This window comes from Ambystoma mexicanum, chromosome 2p (genome assembly GCF_040938575.1).
Source record: "Ambystoma mexicanum isolate Mex_15411 chromosome 2p, UKY_AmexF1_1, whole genome shotgun sequence".
Classification (NCBI taxonomy): Eukaryota; Metazoa; Chordata; class Amphibia; order Caudata; family Ambystomatidae; genus Ambystoma; species Ambystoma mexicanum.
In genome coordinates this window covers 950,279,771-950,299,896 of record NC_090923.1, presented here as the reverse complement: position 1 = coordinate 950,299,896, position 20,126 = coordinate 950,279,771, and the positions used below count along the sequence as shown (strand labels likewise).

The following is a 20,126-nucleotide window of genomic DNA, read 5'->3' as shown; positions in this document are numbered from 1 at the left end:
TGGAGGAACTTGTGGGGGCGGTAATTGCTACACTCTAGAATGCAAGCAGGGGAAGTGATATGGACCGCACTTTCTCAACAGCGGGGGTAGGAAGTATACTGCCACTAACAAGCCGTACTGAAAACTCACCCTTCTGCATACACCTCTCAAACTCTGAGCTAAACAAAACGATACCTCTACATCACCACAAACCGCAAGTACTTCACAAAAACTAAAATAACTACAGAATCTCGGCCAACACCACATGGCGGCCTCCAACCGAGAAAAAAAAAATATATATATCACACCTACGGCTCAGTGAATGGTGTATCTGAAGCTGCCAACAGCACATCAAAGCTCTTGATCTTTTTCCTCAATCCTGCTACCCCGCTGCCCTTGCATTACAGATCCGGCGGAGCGTCAAGAGACCACTCGGGTGGCAACAGTGCGCGGTAGAAGAGCCTTCAACTTAACATAACTTCTATCTAGCCCCCACTCCCTTGTTGCGCAGTGCAGATTTCGAACCTTCTCTCTTCTTCCTCCCCAAATATTGGAAAAAACATCCCTATGATATTCGATCTCTGCTCTCTTTCGATTTCATTTAAAAAACTATCTTGCATCGTCTAGATCTGGACAAATAATTGATCAATCACGTAAAATTGTACCATTATGCATGCATCCGGGGTTCCCACAAAACACAATCTTTACAACTGGATTAGATGGCTTGCACTTGCCAAGGCTCCACTTGTGTTTCCCACTTACACCTGTACTCCTGACCCTAAATTCCCCTGTCTCTTTCTGCTACTCTTCTCCCAGTTCTTCATCCCTGGGCATCTCTCCGAGTGTCCCTCTCCTCCCTCACCCACCTTCCCCCTCTCCACTCCCCCCCAACCCCAAACAGCCTCTGCCTACTCCCCCTCCAGAACCACCTCCTCCCACCCTTCCTCGCCCCCCTTCCCTTCCCGTCCCCTCCTGCCTCCCACATCACGACCCTCCAACCCCCCCCCCTCCAATTTGAGTTACTTTTGTGATGTGCACCGAATGTACTGGTGGCAGCGAACAGATTGCATTTTAATGGGGCGCTACCATGCGCCATTATCTCCAATATGGTCATACCTTTCTGAGCACCATATATTCAAAATGGATGTTCCTCTTGATTTAAACCCTGTTCTTTGTGAAATCGTCACTGTTGGTGGTCATCCTGCCTCTCTAGGCGGAAAGAAATGATATATGGTCAAGCAATCTTGTGGGAATCCAAGGAAAAACAAAGAAGTGATAGCTGGAAGGTTTAGAATTAGTCTTAAACCTCTGGCAATTGCTCTGGACAACCCTCCAGACCATCGATCTTCGACCTGCCAAGCCATTACAGAAAGAGGAAAGACCATATGCAAATCAGGCTTGGTGCCACCACCAGAGGGGCAGCCCAGCCCGAACTGCTAGGTCACATCCCTTCTGCATGAAGCCACAAGCATCCCTGCATTATTGGGCATCATCAGTGAGGAGTAGCTTGGGTATCTTAGCCCAGCAGGCACGGGACCAACATCTGGGCATACCCATCCCACTAAGGGTGACAAAGCAAAACAAAGAGGTCACGGATGAGGCTCAACCAGGCCGAAAAATGTTTGGGTATGCTTGTGGTCTCGTGCAGAAGGTATGTGACCTAGCAGTGGGGGCTGGACTGCCCCTTTTGGGGTGTGACCAATTGCATATGGTCTTTCCCCTTTTGTAATGGCTTGGCAGGCAAAGAACGATGGTCTGGAGGGTTGCCCAGAGCAATGCCAGAGGTTAAGATGAATTCCAAACCTTCCAACCATCACCCTTTTGTTTCACTATGATCTTGCAAGCAAGCCACTGTTAGTTATTTGTGTACCTGAACTGGTTGGAAGTGGGGATTGGTGGCAGTCTAGTCCCAATACACATTCCAATCAAAGCCTCTCATTGCTGGGCAGATGCGAGATAGCTGGCTGTCCAAGTATGGACAACATCTGGCTGATTGAATGCTAGAGGTCCCTACCACAGGAAGGCTTCCGCAAACCCCAACTTTAATTTAGGCAACAAGGAAAGGACCTGAAGCCATTTCTTCAAGCCAAGTATCCCCTACAGAAGGGCTATCAGTGGGATGCTGGAGGACGTCTGCTTCGACCAGCATTGGCTCAGATAACACAGCATAGTGAACCTTCTCGATTGGGGAGCACTGCAAGAGATGCCTCCATCCAGTAGAACCAGCAAGTCTGAATTCGTGCTTCCTGTCCTCGCTGTACCAGAGCTTGGAAGAGATACAGTTCTGAATTTCACGTGCACACTCTGGAGCTGGACCTGCCTCATTGCACGTCTGCCTTCTAGCCTTGGGATTATAAACTTCATGAGCATCTTCCGAGCAGTTGAAAAAAATCACCCTGCTGATGTTTTTCAAGGCAGAGAAGGGCCTGACTGGGACTGAAGTCTCAACACTGCTGCCTGCTGACACTGTCCAGCGTCTAATCAGTTGTTGCTGCTGCCTGCTGCTCCTAAGGGGTCTCCTTACCTCATGGGGTTCAAGACTGAGCAGTCTTCTCCCCATCCAGGGGAACCTGCTGGAGTCTGACTTTACCGTCTGGGGAAGCCTTGATCTGGAGCTTGCTGGTACTGAGTCCACAGGTGAGCCCAGTTGTCCCCAATGATTATCTGTCGGTAGAAGTATGGGTTTTGCCGTCCACAGTTCAAGGAGGAAGGGGGGGGGGGTCTTGGCTTATATGGTTTTAAGTCACCATGTCCCAGTTGCAAAGCATTCAGATATGACATCAACATGCAGCTCACCTTGCCTTAGCTGGAGGAGCTTGGGCACGGACGTGGTGTTTGGGGTACCCTCAGACAGCAAAGACTGCTAGTAAGCCTATTTCTTTCATTACTGCTTATATTTATATATGCATTTTGCTCCAACTGAAGACTTGATTTACAAACCACTGTTTGTAGCAACTTAAAGCCTATTGTGTTCTATGGTCAAGGCATAAGTGTGTGTTTAAATAGCTCTATCTAAACCTGTGCTACTAGGCTTACGCATCTGTGACACTGGATATTGTGTGTAAGATGGCCTACGTGTGCCTTACAAAGGTTAAAAAGAATTGAATTTGTGAAACGCAACTCTCACACCTTTGGGGACTGTTAACAGTGCAAAGGCCAGTTTAACTGTGTGAATGCTGGAGTGGCGTGTTTTAAAAAAATCATTATAAGAGTATTTATTGAGAGCAGACCTAGCTTTGGGAAACAACAGAGCGATTTACAATCAGAGGGAAGAACACAGTGAGGAGAGGAGAGAAAAAAGGAGCGGGAGCCAACAGGGGAGGGTGAGGGTGGGCAATCGGCAGCAAGGGATCTACAAGCAACCAGCAGGGAGACAATGAGGAGCTGATCAAAGAGTTACAGGTAGGGTGGGGAGTGCAGGGTGTGTGGACCTAAGTGTTAAGGAAGACACATTCCCTGAAGAGCAAGGTCTTGAGCAGTTTCCTGAACTGTAGAAGTGATGGGGCAAGTCTGATGTTGACAGGGATGAGGTTCCAGAGTCTTGGCGCATAGACAGAGAAGGCCTGTCTTCTGGTTCTTTCCTTCCTGCACCGTCTTATTTCAAGCTTGCACATTTCCTTACTTCAGCCTTGTAGATGATGCAACAGGATTTGAAGAGGATACAGGCTTGCAATGGGAGCCAGTGCAGTTCGCTGAGTCGGTGTAATGGTGGAAATTGAAGTCTTGCTACAGCATGCAGGATATATTTCACGGATGCCAGGGCAGTCACCAGAAGGCCTTCGAAAAGGGCATTACCACCATACAGTTATTTTTCTAGGATGAAGGACCTGATTTTCCGCAGGAGAGAAAGTTGGTACAAAACTGTTTGGGTCTTCACTGCTATGTGCCATTTGAACACGAGATGTCAGTCGATGTTGAACCCAAGGGACTCGGCACAATTGGTCAGCTGGAGTGCGAATCCCCCTACGTTCATAGCAGACAGCCAGGTCTGGATGTCAGGGTGTTCTGTCTTTTGGTCAGCAGTAAGAATTCAGTCTTGGAGGGAGTGAGCTTCAGGTAAGCGATGGAGGTCCAGGACTGGATTAATGTGAGGAAGGCCGTGAGCCTGTGGATGTCTTCGATGGAGGATATCTTGAGGTAGATCTGCATGTCCTCTGCTTATTGGTGAATGTGTAATCCATTTTGGGCTACCACATCATGAATGTATACATGTTGTGAACAATTCCCATACCTTGCTCTGCATAGGAGGTGGGAGAGTAACCTTGGGGGCCGAACACCCTACAAATAACCAACCATATCCTCCCATTTGTCGAGTACTTCAATGATCCGCATTTTTGCCTCGTCTTTTGAACTTTTACTTGGCACCCATACTGAACCTCATAAATATGTCTGGCATCACCTGCTAAAACTATACAATCAAGAAAACGATTTCAAACCCGCTACATCACCCATCATGCTCAATACGGGAATACCTCGACTTCCTCCATAAGGAAATGTTGGATAAACAGCAACAAACTAAAATTAGCAACAAGAACAATTTAACATTTACTATGCCACGCCTCAGACAGGGAACAAGGTGCCTAAGTCCACCATACAAAATCACTCTACACTATACACCAGTCTGCGGTACCATTTGCATAGGTAACCATAATCCTGCCTTCCCTCCTCCCTCAAGCTGAATACACAATATAATCAACAATTCAAAAACCTAATAAGAATTTGCTCTGCTACACATCCTGTCACATGAAGCACCACAGGAGACAGATGGGGTACCCCCATCGGTGGCCCATCTCCACTCATACAAAACTCCAAATCTGACCAAAATCTCTGAAACCTAGGAAGTGCTTTAACACCACGCCCAAGGAATTCTTTGACCCCTGACCCTACCCCTCTCTCCCACTTCCCTCATCCCTTGTTAACTCTACACTATCTGATGCACTCATTCACTCCTTTTGGAGGGTGGCAGAGGGGGGACGAGTATGTCATCTGTTTCCTTTTTTACCAAAGCTAATTCAGTCATGCTTTATTATGTTGAGGTAATTGTATTGTTTTGTAGGAGGATTTGTGCTATCTAAGACCCAAAGGCATCTAGGTGCTGAAGAGCACAGATCGAGGTGAGGGAACTAAACAGAGCCAGAGAATTCAAAAACAATACATTTTCAAAGCTCTTCGAATTAACAGGTAGTCGTCAGTATCTCGGCGGGATGCTGGCAGAGAGTTACACAAAAGTGGGAGCCAGCACTGAAAAAAAGCGCCCCCCAGCCCTAGCCCTATAAAATCGAGGAACTCTCAGCAGAACCTGAGAAGATAATCAGAGCGATCTAACAGGCTTGTGAAGAGTACGTTTGGATCGAAGGAACTCAGCACCCGTATCATGAATGTGTGGTGTACAATACACAGTATCTTGAAGCTAATTCGTCTCTCAATCCAAAGCCAATGCAGTTGGCGCAACAAATCGATGGAATGAGATAGCCTGTGAGCCTCAAGGGCCAGGCGTGCAGCAGAATTCTGCAAGATCTGAAGGCGTTAGAGTAGAAAAGCTAGCTGATGAAGATAGATACCATTGCAATAGTCTACTGACCCCATAATGGAGGAGGTCACCACTTTGGCACAAGAATCCAAGGAGAGGAAAGGTATAATCTTCTTCAAAACCCTCAGTTTACCAAAACTAGTCTGGCAGACAGAGGAGATTTGAGATTCTCTACAGCCGCTGGACAGAAGTTAAACACCCAGACATTTTACCGATTTGACTGGCAAAGGACAGGGCCCAAGATAGGGCGGCCAATATTCCGGATCCCAAGAGAGACTAGAGGTAGAAGAACCAATCACCAAAACCTCGGTTTTCTCTCTATTTAGTTTTAACAGATTCAAAGTCATCCCGTCCCCGATGAAAGACAAGCAATTACAAAGTTTAGTGGGGGTGGGATCTGACACCAGAGAGTTAAGGCAGAAAAGCACCTGTGTGTCATCTGCAAAAGTATACAAATGCACCCCGTGACTAGCAATAAGATCTGCTAACAGACACAGGTAAAAAATAAACAAAAGAGGAGAAAGAGTAGAGCCTTGGGGGGAAAGCAGTCAGACAGAAAAGATGAGAACCAAAGAAGCGGATAGCCTGCAATACCTGCCCCTTCCAACCTCTGTAACAAGATTCCATGGTCGACAGTATCGAAGGCCGCAGAGCGGTCCAAGAGAAGACTCCGACCTCACTGTGGTCCTGAAGTGCGGCACAATTGTCAAGAATAGAAATTAGCACTGACTCTGTGCCCATAAGATGTCTAAAGTCAGATTGAAGCGGTGCAGAAACCTGTGATTCAAGAAATATTGATGATTGAGGGGTAACAATGGCCTCCATCAACTTCTTGAGAACTGGTAAGAGAGAAATGGGCTGATAGTTCTCCGCCAGTGAAGGGTCAAGATGGGCCTTCATCAGCAGAGGAGAAACAAGTGCATACTTTAAGGGCTGGGGGATCATCCCAGATCAAAATGAATGATGCAGTGCTGTCTTAAACAAGGTGATGGTCTCCAAAGGAAGCGCGTGAAGGACCTGCAAAAAAACTGAGTCAGCAGGGTATGCAGACCTGAGTTTAGATAAAGCAATCTGGGTCATCTCAACAGACTCAAATTGGAACAGACTTACAGTGTTTCCCTTAGGCAAAGGTTGAACTAGTTGCAAGGGAGTCAGTGAGCAACAACTGCCAGATGTGATGGAAAGGCGAATCTTAGAAATCTTAACAACAAAAAAAGAACTGATACGATTGCAATGGGACTGGGTATGAGTGCATCAGATAATTGACTATAGGAGCAGACAGCGCCTTGGCTACATGAAATAGTTCACGGGCAGAGCAGGAAGCCACTGTATTGCGATTTGCATAGAATTGCGCTTTGGCTGTTTTGATAGCAGCCTGATAGTCCAAGAGAGCGAGTTTATAAATCAGCTTGGCATCTGGAACATACTCCAAACACCATTTGCCCTCAGCTCAACACCACCCTTGTTTCCGTGCCCTGAGCTCAGGGGAAAACCAGGGAGCCGATGGCTTTGAACATCACACAGAGTTTAACAGGAGCCAAAGCATCAGCGGTGCTGACCATTGCATTGACCAGTGCAGAGCAGGGGTCATATTTATCAACTACAATGCCCTGATGCGCCCAGAAAAGCAACTGTCAGCAACTCAAGCTGAGCTGATCCTATTGCAACTACGTCTCAATTGAGAGGATTTCTGCCTCCCATGAGGCAGGGTTCCAAAAGGGATTGTGAAAGGAAGCAGATAGTGGTCAGACCATAGAACAGCAAGAGGCTTAAGTCTAGCGTGTTTCCCAGACAGTGAGTAGGGAGAAGATTACACAAACAAAGTGTGCAATCCGCCAAAAGGGCCACTAACTTCTTAGGGTATAAATCCGACAGATTAGGTGACAGATTAAAGTCCCGCATAAGGACAAGCTTTGGATAAATCAGTACCAAATCTGCGACCAGTTGAGCAAATTCAGTTACGAAATTGGTAATATTATGTTTTGCTTTAAATGTCCAATGTATGAGCGCCTTTGAAGCAGCCCTTAAGACAGCAGGTAACAAGTCCTCAACACGCAAAGAAAAAAAAGGGAACAGAAGATAGACCTGGAAATCTTATGTTTGAACTACACCCTCTTTCAAACTAACATTTACATGATGCCCTCAATTAACGGAACAGGATCTTCAGCCCAAGGTGAGAAGGCTAGTCGAAGGCAGGATTATGTAAATTAACTCCCATAAGCACCCAGTGTCAGCCTAAGAGGATTTCTGTCCTACACACCAATATAACCATTCTCATATAGGTCCTAGCAGGACTCTGGAACCTCCAGGAAGGTTGGACTGGGGCTTTGTCCAGGAAAGCCATAGTCGAAATCCCTCCCTCAGGTAAATGTGCCCATATCTCCTTCCAGCTTTCCCACACATAGAATCTGGCAGTTCGTGGTTTAGGGGAGTAAGCAGAAGGGCTTGTCATACTGGTTTTTGGGCATGGTTTCTACATGCCTTTGCTGACCATGACACCGTAGAATGCTCAAAGTCTGGCCACTGCAGAACAATAGACGGACTGTGTTCTTAAACAATCCTTTTGGTAATCGTGACAAATCAAAGCCAAAAATAAATGACATTCTTTAGCTTGCTTTTAAAAGGGGTTTTCCAAATCTGGTAAATTCGGATGACATACAAACCCCTCCAAATGTTTTTTGGGGTCCTAGGGAAGGTAGCAAGTAGAAGGGCTTTGCCGTACGTCTTCTTGGGCATGGCTTCAACATGCCTTGGCTTACCATGAGACAAGTATATTTCAGACATACCCCTGGCGCAGTGAGCACCTTTCTCCTGCTGTCACTCTCCTTTCAGCGCCACGCCCAACAGAATACAGTGGAGTCTGATAAATTCAGTCCATCCACCTTTCGTTCCAACTTCTTCTAGCGCATCTTATCTATATCTCACCATCACCTTAAATATCTACCCGACTTTGCACCTCCCTACCATTACTGAAAGTTCCATCATACTCCTCCTTTGCCTCTCTGACAGGCAAAAAGAGCTCCAATGTCATAACCTATCGTAGTAAGTGCTATACAAATGCAAGATAGCATAACATCTTGTAAACTTACATCAAACGCATTGGTTGTCAGACAACCTACAAGCTCCAGCGTACTAAACAGACTCCAAGTCTGTACATTACTATAAACGCTAACAGATATTGCTGCTCTTCAACCGCAGCGCCGCCCTTGCAGTTAACCCTCCCCGGTGGCATGCCATCCTGAAAATAGATTCCATACAAGCACAAAGCTAATAAGTGCTTCCGAACTGCACTACTTAACACCACAGCATCCCGTATCTGCTTTTCCCTTTCCATTAACACACCAACTCGCTTTTTTTATTTATTTAAACAGACGCACATGCAGCAAGGCCAACACTATCAGCAGAGGGTTGCTATACATGTTATTTGAATAGCACCCAATGTGAGGTTGAACGCCCATTGGTAGACCGTAGTCCGAGGATTGAGAAGTGATGAAGGAGTTGTAAAATGTATGTGCATTCATAGCCGTTTTGAATGTAGCTAGTTTGGGAGTGGCCAGCTCCCCAGAAGCAACCCATGATTGACTCTTTCGGTACTTTGCAAAGTGCCTTCCCCCCTACTGTCGGTGGAGTCCTAAGAGACAAGCTATGTGACCAGCTCCACTGAATTTTGCATGGGTGATGTGTGTTTTAGTGGCTGTGCTGGCCGAGCCAGCGGAGGGACATAGCTGCATATTGTGATAACTTGATGAATGGCGTCACTTCTCCCCAGTGGGGAACCCTCTCTTGTCATGCCAGGGCGGTGCGACTGCTACTCAATCCCCCTGGGGCAGTGCAATGCAAGAGGATTTGTTAGGGGAGAACTCATACCCCCCCCATTGTGGACAGGGACGTATATTCTGAGTTGTCACATCCCTTTTCCGTTCCAAACCCCATCTCCAATATGCACAACATAACTACAGCTTCCCACATGTTGTATTGTAACTCCACTCTGTTCCAACTACAGAGACGAGTTAGAGTCAAGGAGTTATGAGGCTTAAACCTGGAAAACCAATCAGACTCTGAGCCTCATTTTTAACGCTCAGGTCTTGTAAAACCAGAGGAGGAATGCACATGGCCGTCAACCTCGTCCAGCCAGAAGTGGAAAGACAGTGGAGGGAAAGGCCGAAGTGACCGGAGGGTGGCTGAACCTCACTGGAGACTGGAAGATCAGAAGCTGTGCTTGGTGTCTGACGAACTAATATGTTGCCACAATATGTATATGGCCACTTGCTTTACCTTGGAAAGAACTTATTTCTCGAAAAGGAGCTGGATGCGGGCAAAGAGCAGGAATCCTGAGGGACCTTTCAATTTGGACTGAAGAGGCCAGGGTTGAGGAGTTAGGGAGGTTGGGTGTGGCCAGGAGCAACATGCCCATGAGCGCTGAAGACTGGAGCGATGGGTAGGAGAAACAACTCAAGACATAGCTCTTCAACTAAATAAATTGGATAAACTGCAACAAAACTAAATTAACGTATTCCAAGATTCTGAAATAAAGGTGTAAAAAAAAGCAGGCGCTCCCCCAGCCAGAGTGCTAGTGTGCGGTGACACCCTGGGAGAAGGTCTGACACCATGTCAGCAAGCAGCGAAACAAGAACAACGTAAACTTAAGGAGACGTACAGAGCGGGTTGAGAATCGTCCTGTGGGCGTCAATGTGAAAGGCGAGTCGGCCCGGCGCCTAGGCTCATACGAAATAGAGCCGAGCCCCTGCCCGACCTGGGCACAACACCAGAGGACATCAGGAAGGGTTCACTATCAAGCGGGACCCGGTCCAAGGCGTAGGACCCCGGCAGAGCAAACGTGCTCAGAGTGATACCCGACGAGGGCCAGGTCCTGGCAGGTGGGCGGACCCGGGCCTTCAGCGTGAAGACACCCCAGGCACCCCATAGGAGACGGGCCGGTGAATGGAAATAGCATCCATGCAGGGAACTGCCCAAGGCACCAGAGCGGCGCAAGTAAGAAGGGGAACAAGCCCCCATCGAGGAATCATTGGGGCCCCGAGACGGCACGGTAAGCATTTTCTGCCCCTGACTCTCCTCCAGAGAGACACTGAGCACACAATCTAATGGGAGGCGGGTCCAGATACCTCAATTTACTCCTGGCTTCTCCCCGGCATACAGCATTAATTACTGAGTAAGCAGCGGACCTCTCACAGCAACACTAAACAAAACCCTTAACCTGGCAGCCTCTAGAGGGGCCACTACGCCACACTCCCCTGCAGGAGATTGGAAACGTAGTGGGACCAGAGAAGGCAAAACTTCGGGAACTGAAAAGAGGAAGCTCGGACCCAATGGCAGCTGATGGTAGGTCTGCTCACACCATCATAGCAAGCTTTACGGTGCTGGTGGCTGGTAGTGAGGGCCCGGAAGGGAAAGGGCAGTGAAACAAGGGACGCGTACAGTGGCTTCGGGGGCCAGTAAGTAAGAGAAGTACCCACCGCCCGCAATCAATCACACGTTATGATTTCTCCCGTAATCTAAGAACAGCTGCAAATCACTTGGCCCGAAAGTAGCGGCGCGTACCCACCTGCCATCACCGACCGATTGCAAACAGACTCCTCTGTATAGCAAGACAGTGGTATAGCAGGACAGGGAGCAGTGTCATTGACATCCAGAGGCAGGGGGAGTGAACTGGACCCCACCAGGGCCAGGAGGACCACCGTCAGGGCTCACAAGGGAGAAGAGGTTGGGGGCAGGATACCACCAGGCAACACTTCGACAAACCTAAGGAACTTAAGGAAGGGGGACCTCTTGGTCAAAGCATTTAGTGACCAGATGACGGAAACCCTACAAGCGCTGTTGACCCTCATAAGAACAGAACAAGCCAATCCCTGCAGGAAGTCAAGGGGGATATCGCAGAACAATGAGACAGTTTATTATACTGAAAATACCCTCCAAGAATTAACCAAGGACACTCGCAAGGTCAATGCATTGGCAGACCAGCTAGCAAATTTCCACACACAATCTCGAGCTCCAAACTGAGGACCCTGAGAATTGCTCATGGAGGGCGAACATTAGGGTCAAGGAATGTGAGCGACTGCGATCTCCGCGAGACAATGAAACAAGTGTTCATAGACCTGCTGGACCTTGAAGGGGGGTGGGGGGAGAGATTCCCATTGGACAGGATACATCGGGTGGGCCCAATGAGAGCTGAACCGAGCTCCAGACCAAGAGAAGTGGTGATGGCGCTACAAAGATACGATCAAAAGTAAGCAATCCTACAAGCGGCACAGAAAGCGAACCCAATTGAGGTCAATGGCACCGAAATTCAGCTATTCCAAGACCTGGCCAAATCTACGCTGGCAAAGAGGAAGCAGATGGGCCCGGTGACTAGGGCGTTGTCCCAAGCCCAGACTCGATATAGATGGACCTTTCCATTTGGGATGGTTTTCACGTGGTAGGGCCACCAACATCGGATCACCACACTGGAGGAAGAGCTCAGGATCCTGAAAATCGAGGAAGACCGGGATGGGAGTCCCCCGGGTAGCCCCTCTACGAACGGCTGCAAGAGAAGCCTTGGGAATGGAGGAGAGTACGAGAATCTAAAGCAAAAAGAAAGCCTTCACGTGGTCCTGAAAGTTAACGGCCTAAGTCTTCAGCCCAAAAGAAAGGCTAAGTATAAAGATAGGGCCCAGGGATCTTGCTATGGAGGGGGTTGACCCAGGGAGGTGAGGTGTAACTATCCTGGGGGTAGATGGGGGTGGGGGGACTCCTAGATAAAGGGGTAATTGACCGGGGAGTTGAGGATTGGTCACAGTACTTAGAATCGGTGGAGGGCAGGGGAAGTGCTTGACCTGCACTGAGGTTCTCAGGTGTTAAACGAGACTCTGCCCCCATGGCAGAGACCATGGGAGGAGGGAGGTGAACCAAGTTTAGCCGGATAGGGAGAGGGGGTTGGTGGGGCAGGGGGGGAGAAGGGAAGGGCTTGAGAGAAAGGGTGATCGCTGCATCTCAGAAGCACACAAGGTGAAAGCGGGGATAGGTAGCAAACAGGGGATTAACTTTCTCTCACTGAATGTCAGGGGATTGAAACCCTACTAAAAGGTGGAAGGTAAAGGGTCTTCTGCAAAAGGCGAAACCTGACACAGTGACTCTCCAGGAGACCCATATTCGATTGAAAGATAAGAAACTGAGGATTAGAGGTTACCCCCCCCATGTGCTGCAGGCAAATAATAGGATTAAGAAGCAAGGTGTCCTCATAGCATTCAGGGACCTAACCCCACCTGAGAATAAAGGGGATGATGGCAAATAAAGAAGGTAGATCCCTTTTCACCCAAATTCAATGGGGAGGCAAGTTGCTTACAATCGCCACGGTATGCGCCCCTAATATGGGACAAGACAGGTTTTTACGGGGGGTGTTAGAGAAACTGGAGAAATATATGATGGGACAGCTCATAGTAACGGGGGACTTTAATATGGGATGGTATCCAAAGGTGGGTAGAAGCGCAGGCATGACCTCCGCAGCCAAGGGCCTGACTCAAAACGGTTAACACTGGTCGACGCCTGGCACAAACAGCAGGGAGGGGGGCTAAGGGATATATGTTTTTCTCCCATGTGCACAGAACATTCTCAAGAATAGATTGTATCTGGGTCTCCATCAAGCTTCTTGGTCCGGTACAGAATATGGAACTGGAGCCCATAACACTATTAGATCATGCTCCCCTACTGTTGGAACTCCACTGGGAGAGGAGGCAGGGGTGGAGGGGGTTTCAGGGATGTGGCTATGGCAATTCCCTAGACAACCGCTGCAGGATGGGGTGATATTTAACCAACTGTGGGATACGATTCGAGAATTCTTTGTTAGAAATAAAACCCTGACATTGCAGGAACAGGTAGTAGGGGATGCCTTTAAAGCAACTATAAGGGGGGAGCTTATAGCAAAGAAAGCACTGCGAGACAAGCAGGAAAAGGCTTTACAAGAAGACTTGGTACAAAGCTTAATGGGGTGATGGCTAGAATGGAAAAGGACAAAGGGGTATCACTTAGGAAGGAATGTAGGCATCTCAATGGACAAATTAATACCCTACAGACAAAACATGCGGAAAGATCGCTACTATTCTTGAGGCAGCAATACTACGTACAGGCGAATAAGACCGGCTGACTCTTAGCGTGACAAGTAAGGAAAAAAAGAGGCAGCTAGAGTGATCCGCCCCATCTAAACATCTAGGGGAAACATCACCTCTGTATCGGAGGAGATCCTTCAGGCCTTTACAGAGTACTATTTAGCTTTGTATCCTCGGAATCCCCAAATAAGGACCTCCAAGAGGCCTCAGATCATGCCAATTACAGAGATTAGATCAAAGTGAGAGGGAGAGCCTGGAGGGTGAGATCACCGAGGATGAGGTTCGTGCTGCGATACGATACTTACCACTGAACAAGGCCCCCGGCCTGGATGGCTTACCGGCAATGTTCTTTAAGGCATTCCAAGATGCTATGGTCCAGACGATGGCATCTCTTTTCAAATCCTTCCCCATCTCGGGGCAGATCTCCCGGATTCTGGAACAGGCGAAAGTGGTACTATTCCCCAAACCTAATAAGGACAAAACCCAGTGCGGCTCATATCGCCCCATTGCACTAATAGACTTAGACGGGAAAATCTTGACAAAAACAATAGCGTCCAGGCTGGATAAAATAATCCTGGGGTCAATTCACCCAGATCAGGCGGGCTTTATCAGGGGGAGGCAAACTTTCGATAACACAAGGCGAATATGCCATCTGATAGAAAAAGTAAATAAAGCCGGCCTTTCCGCAGGGGTACTGGACCTGGACGCGGAGAAGGCTTTCGACTGCGTAGAATGGTCATTCTTGTTCTGCACCATGGAGGCAATGGGGTTGGGTCCAGGCTTTCTGCGCCTTGTCAAAGCCAGCTATGGGTCACCAGTAATAAGACTAGCCATAAATGGGCACATCTCCCAGATGATACGGGTGTCCAGGGGTCCCAAAACAGGGCTGCCGGCTATCCCTGGTGTTGTACGCGATATATTTGGAACCTTTGTATACCAGGATTAGACCAGAGACAGGGATAAAAGGGGTTACATTCAGGGGAGATGAACATAAGGCGATGGCCTTTGCAGACAACCTACTGGTGATGCTGACAGACCTGAATACCTCACTCCCAAGGTTGTCGACTCAGTTGGGGTAATTTAGCAGAGTGGCGGGTCTGAAGATCAACAACCAAAAATCCAAACTAATGGTCCTGCAGGTGGAAGGGGCCCCAATCTTCGACTCACTAGGTACTGGGCAGTTCGTGTGATCAGATGGAGGCCTCTGATACATGGTTTTGATTAAAAAGTCCCTAGATAGTATGCATCAAGCAAACTATGCCCCTCTGCTAGCTTCAATAAAGACTTGGCTGGAGGCGCGCGGCCCTCTTCATATCTCTTGGATGGGCCGGATTAACGTTATGATGGTCCTGCCAGAATACTGTACAACTTTCAGGCTCTCCCCTTAGCGGTCCCCCAGAATGCTTTTAAGAATCTGAACAAACTAGTGAGAAATTTCATCTGGCAAGGGAAGAGGCCATGCGTGGCTTGGAAAGTCCTCACGGCCCCAGCAGAGATTGGGGGCATGGGGGTCCTGAACTTCCAAACATATTATCAAGCAGCTCAGCTAAGGGTTATGCAGGACTGGTTTAGTGGGAACCCCGACAGGATATGGTGACTGATGGACAGAGCGGTGGTGGGCAGACCCCTTGATGAAGTCTTGTGGTATCCAAAAGCGGATAGATTCCCCCCAACATAAATAAAAGCCAGATAATGGTCTTGGGATGCTGTGGTCAAGAGGAGGGGTATTACAACCTTCCCATCCCAGTTTAATCCCCTACTCCGCAATCCCCAATTTACCCCGGGACTGGAGAAAGGTGCGTTCATCAGGTGGGAAGAAGTAGGCTGTCGGCGAGCGAGGGATATGATGGAAGGGCAGGAGGTCATGTCGTTCCGATATGCACAGCTGAGACATTGGTTACTAACCCCGGGGCATGAAACAATCATAAACCAGGGAACTCACACCACTAGAAAAATACCTACTGACAAACTCGGGAGATCAGCAGATAAGTAAACTGTACAAAATGTATTCCCTCCCAGAGGCTCAGGCACAATGGCCCTATATGAAACAATGGGCAAACTTATTACCCCTACCAATTTCAGAGGCACAATGGTGGGAAGTGTGGCAGAGGATCCCAAAACGAATGAGGGGGTTACAGATCTGGAAAATGTGGACGAGGGTCCTAGTGCAATGGCATTTAACACCAGGGAAATTGAATAAAATCTATCCCTCGACACCCCAGGCATGTTGGCGAGGCTGCAGGGAACTTGTCACCTGGGTAAATATTTGGTGGGCATGGCCAATCCTGAAACCGTTCTGGGACTCTTAATGCTGCAATAAAATCCATCTTTGGTTCCCAAATCCAATGGGAGTGTGGGGAAGCGATGTTGGGTCTGGGTGATATATTGGATATACTTGCATCTAAACCCCAGAGGAAAGCGTACATGATTTTGAGTGTCACTGCTCTCTCCTTGGATAGCTAAAAAAATTGAAACAAGCTATAATCCCCACTGAACAAGAACGGATAGCAAAGGTCTGGCACTACGCTTCATTAGAATAGGTAACTTACACTATTCAAGGGGACTACGCCAAATTCAAGGAAGACTGGGACATAGTATTGGACTTCCTTCATGAAGACTATCGAGAACAATGGTGTCCCCAAAGAATCCACCTGCTGAATGTACTGTAGACTTTCGCCCTTATGTGTAGATTACTTCAGGACATTGGACAATATGCTTTGCAGCGATCATGGGGAGGGTTGGAGGAGGGTAACAGGAGGGTTTAGGGGCGGGGTTTGTTATTGTTCAAAAATGCTTAAATGCCAATAAAAACCAGTTTAAAAAAACAAAATTAACACAACAAGAAATTACACATTTACTATGCCACGCCTCAGACAAGGAGAAGGACAAGGTGCCTAGTCCACCATACAAAATAACTACATTGAAAACCAGTCGTCTGTACCACCCACATAGGGAACCGTAATGCAACCTTCCCTCCTTAAGATGAATACACACTATAACCAACAAATCAAAATCCTAATAAAAATTTGGTCAGGTATACATCCTGTCACAAGGCAGAGGGAGAATGAAACTACATCAGAATTGACACTTCGGAGGGTGTTCACAAGTCGGAGGGACTACTGAGGAGACAACTGCCCTTTTCACGACTTGGCATGCCGTTTGCCATTTCCTTCAACAGCTTCCACCAAAAACAAACTGGGGGATACCAAGGATGTTTAAACCACCAACCAGGTCAGGGGAACCTTGGTGTCACTAACAGAAATAAGGAAGGGCAGAACCTCTCCTCAAAACACCTGTTTCAGTTTTCTCGTCCAGGAGTTCTTCAGGTGATGCAATGGGAGGTGTGAGGGTAGGCCTAAACAGTGCCAGAGTGACCACCGCAATGACCTGAAAGAAAGCATTTCAGCATCAAAAGCGGTCCCACTGTTGTATCAGCCAAAATAAGAATGGCCGGGACCGGTTTGTCACAGGCTGGTGACGGTTAAAACCCCAGTTTTACCCAGCAGAAACAGAGGGAGAACCTGCTGTGCAGCCAAGTCACTACAGGGAAAAAACAACAAGTGAAAAAATTGAAAAGCTAGGGAAATTAAATAAGCTCAAGGCACACTCAAAGCTGGAGGCTTCAACCCATCCAGCAAGGAGAAAAGGACTGGCAAGAGAGGCCAGCAGCTCCTGGGCCTGGAGGAGTGTGGTTACTTGCATTTCCAAATGGCTGCACCAGCCAATCGAATTGGGGGACCATTTTTTGCTAGCAATAATGGCTCCAGTCCCATCCCTACGAGCAGGAACTCAAGAGTATTGCCAAATGTAGAGGCGCACAAGAATATGTGTTTTGGTCACATTGTTCGAAAATATAATGAGCCTGTATTGCAAAGGTATGATTTTGGACTAGGAGTATCGATTTTATTTGCTATCAGACCACCATGTTTCCGGGGCCAGCTTAACTGTTTTCCATCTGAGGCGATAGCAGTGGTACACGCCAGGTTACCCCTTTTTATCTAATTTTCATTTTGGTTACGGAGGCTTTTGCATGAGGCAGCAGAACCTGGAAAATCAGGGCATCGGTCTCAGGGGGAATAGAACAATAAGGATGTCAGGCTGCTGGCATGTCACTGGCGTCCCTGCTGGCATGTATGAGCCGGGTTTTGCCCTTTTGTGATAGGGCTGACTTCTTGGGTGGTTCTAGTTTCTGCCTATTCCAGGTAATCTGCCTTCGTATTCCATCTGCTTACGTTTGCTCGGGTTGGTGTTTTTGACCAAACATCAATCATGGGTTACCATGCGGAGCTCTCTTTACTCTTAGCATCTAGGAAAGCCACACGCGTGGCTATTGTAAACAGATATTTAAATTAATGTAAACATGACCCGGTAAGAACTAAACCTGTATCTTCCTCCATGGAAACTAAATGATAATTTGACTTCACTCAAGCCGTCATCCATAGGCAATGCACTAGGAAATGACATTACGACATTTGCCACTCCCTGTCCCACTAGAGAGCATACTAATGCATCATCCATCACGTCTGACCTACATGATAATTGCTTGATTGTTGAAACAGCTACCCCTCAGATACTTGAATTTTACAGGGATAACTTTAAAACAGGCTATTTCTGAGCACTCAGAAACTCAAAGTAAGACATGCCTACTGACTAAGACGCACAATAACCAAGCTATCCGTGCATCCCTTTTGAATACGAGGTCTTTGTACTCTCATGCCATAGATGTCCACAATAACTTTCTTGAAAATTATATGGATTTGCTATGTCTTACTGAAACTGGGCTCAAAGAGTCCAGCGGTCCAATAATGGCTTTAACAGTACCAGAAAACTACAGGTTTTTTTACCCAAAATCGAATGACTGTAAAGGGAGGGGGTGTAGCGATTATCGCCAGAGAGAAACAGCAACTCTTAGAAATATCTGTAATCTGTTTTGGATGCAAAATCATTCACTTCAAGTGTAAACCCAATCATACAAGCTGTATTAATCTTCTCCTTGTTTACCGACCCCCTGAAAACATGTCCAACTTTAATGAGGACCTTACCCAGCTATTACAACCTTTAAATAAACCAGGTAGTGCAACTTTAGTTCTTGAAGACTTAATCGGTGTTGTGGCAATACGTCTGACTGTGAGGCAATTTTATCTTGAGCAAAGCTTAAATAGCATTGAACTCACAGTATTAAATAAGGATCCCAAGTATGTTAAGGGCAAAATACTCGACTCAGTGGTCAGCCAGAACCTGTATTTTAGAATTTCTGAAACCAGACCGTGTATTTGGTCCGATCATTTCTTTATTGAATTCCAAATATATCTTCCACAGCAGTTAAAAAGCAGATACATCCATCTAAAAAGGTCCTAAGTAAGATCTTTACAAGATCACAACCAGTAACCTTGTTAAGTGGACAAATTGACTGTTCGGGGACATAACGGAAGAGGACTGCCCTGGCTCCCTAGTAACATTGTATAAAAACGCATATGACCAAAATGCTTGATCAATTAGCACCTATAAGAGCAATCATTGTGAGAGAGGGTGGGATTCTCAAAAACAGCTGGTTTTCCCCCAGTGCTGGAAAAACTAAGAAGGAGAAAAAGACAAGCCAAACACACTTGGCTAAAAACCAACTCAGAGTCTCACAAATATGCCTGAAAAGTCCATTAGAAATCCTATAAAATAGCTATCCACGAAGCAATGAAGAACTTTGCGGAAGAACAAATAACTAAAGCTAAAAATAGCTCCAAACAGCTCTTTAAGATCTCAAGAATGTTAGAGAAACCTACAGTCCAACAGCAGACCTTTGTCCTGACAAAGGAAGACTGCTCTAGAGTTCAACAAGCTTTTGCAGATAAAATTGCCGCTGCATGAGACAAGATAAATGGCAATCTTCAAGTCAATTCAAGCGTTTCCTCGGCTCTTCCAGCTCTAAGTTCCTCTGTGTCCGATGGACATGACCAGGTGAAGGTAAATCAGAATGTTCCTTTTAGAGCCATAACGGTACCGGAGGTCAAGGAAGCACTGAATGAAATGCATCCTACCTCTTGTCCTGGGAATGTTCTACCGTTCAAACTTATCCTGGAAAATAAAGTACTTTTTGCACCATTCCTCCCCGTATTGTTAATGCTTCATTTCAGTATAATACTGTCCCCGATAGTGCTAAGGAAATCACTGTCACTCCACTAATTAAAAAAAGCTGGTCTCAGTCAGGAAGATGCTGCTAATCTCAGACCCATTACTAACTCTTTCTTTCTTTTGAAGATAGTGGATAAAATAGCCACCAGACAGTTCCAGAGTTTCTTGGATCAAAACTATTTTGCATTCTAGGCAGTCCAGTTTCGGGGCTCACCACAGAGCCGAGTGTGTAGTGTATTACTTGACTTGCAGACTGACAAGCTTGATATTGTTGATAAAAGCAGGTGCAGATTGCTGGTGTTGCTAGATTATGATATTCGCTTACTCTGGATAGGGCTGTCAGGTGCTCTCACAGGGACATGTCGGGTATACGGCTCGGGTGTTAGTCCATT

The 20,126-nt window shown here is 47.1% G+C and overlaps 1 protein-coding gene across 2 annotated transcripts in view; it reads right to left on the bottom strand.

Annotated features, from left to right (window-relative positions):
* LOC138566953 (zinc finger protein 208-like) overlaps positions 1-20,126 on the bottom strand; it is a 644,285-nt gene that overhangs the window by 359,991 nt on the left and 264,168 nt on the right. The gene's annotated exons all lie outside the window — the stretch shown is intronic.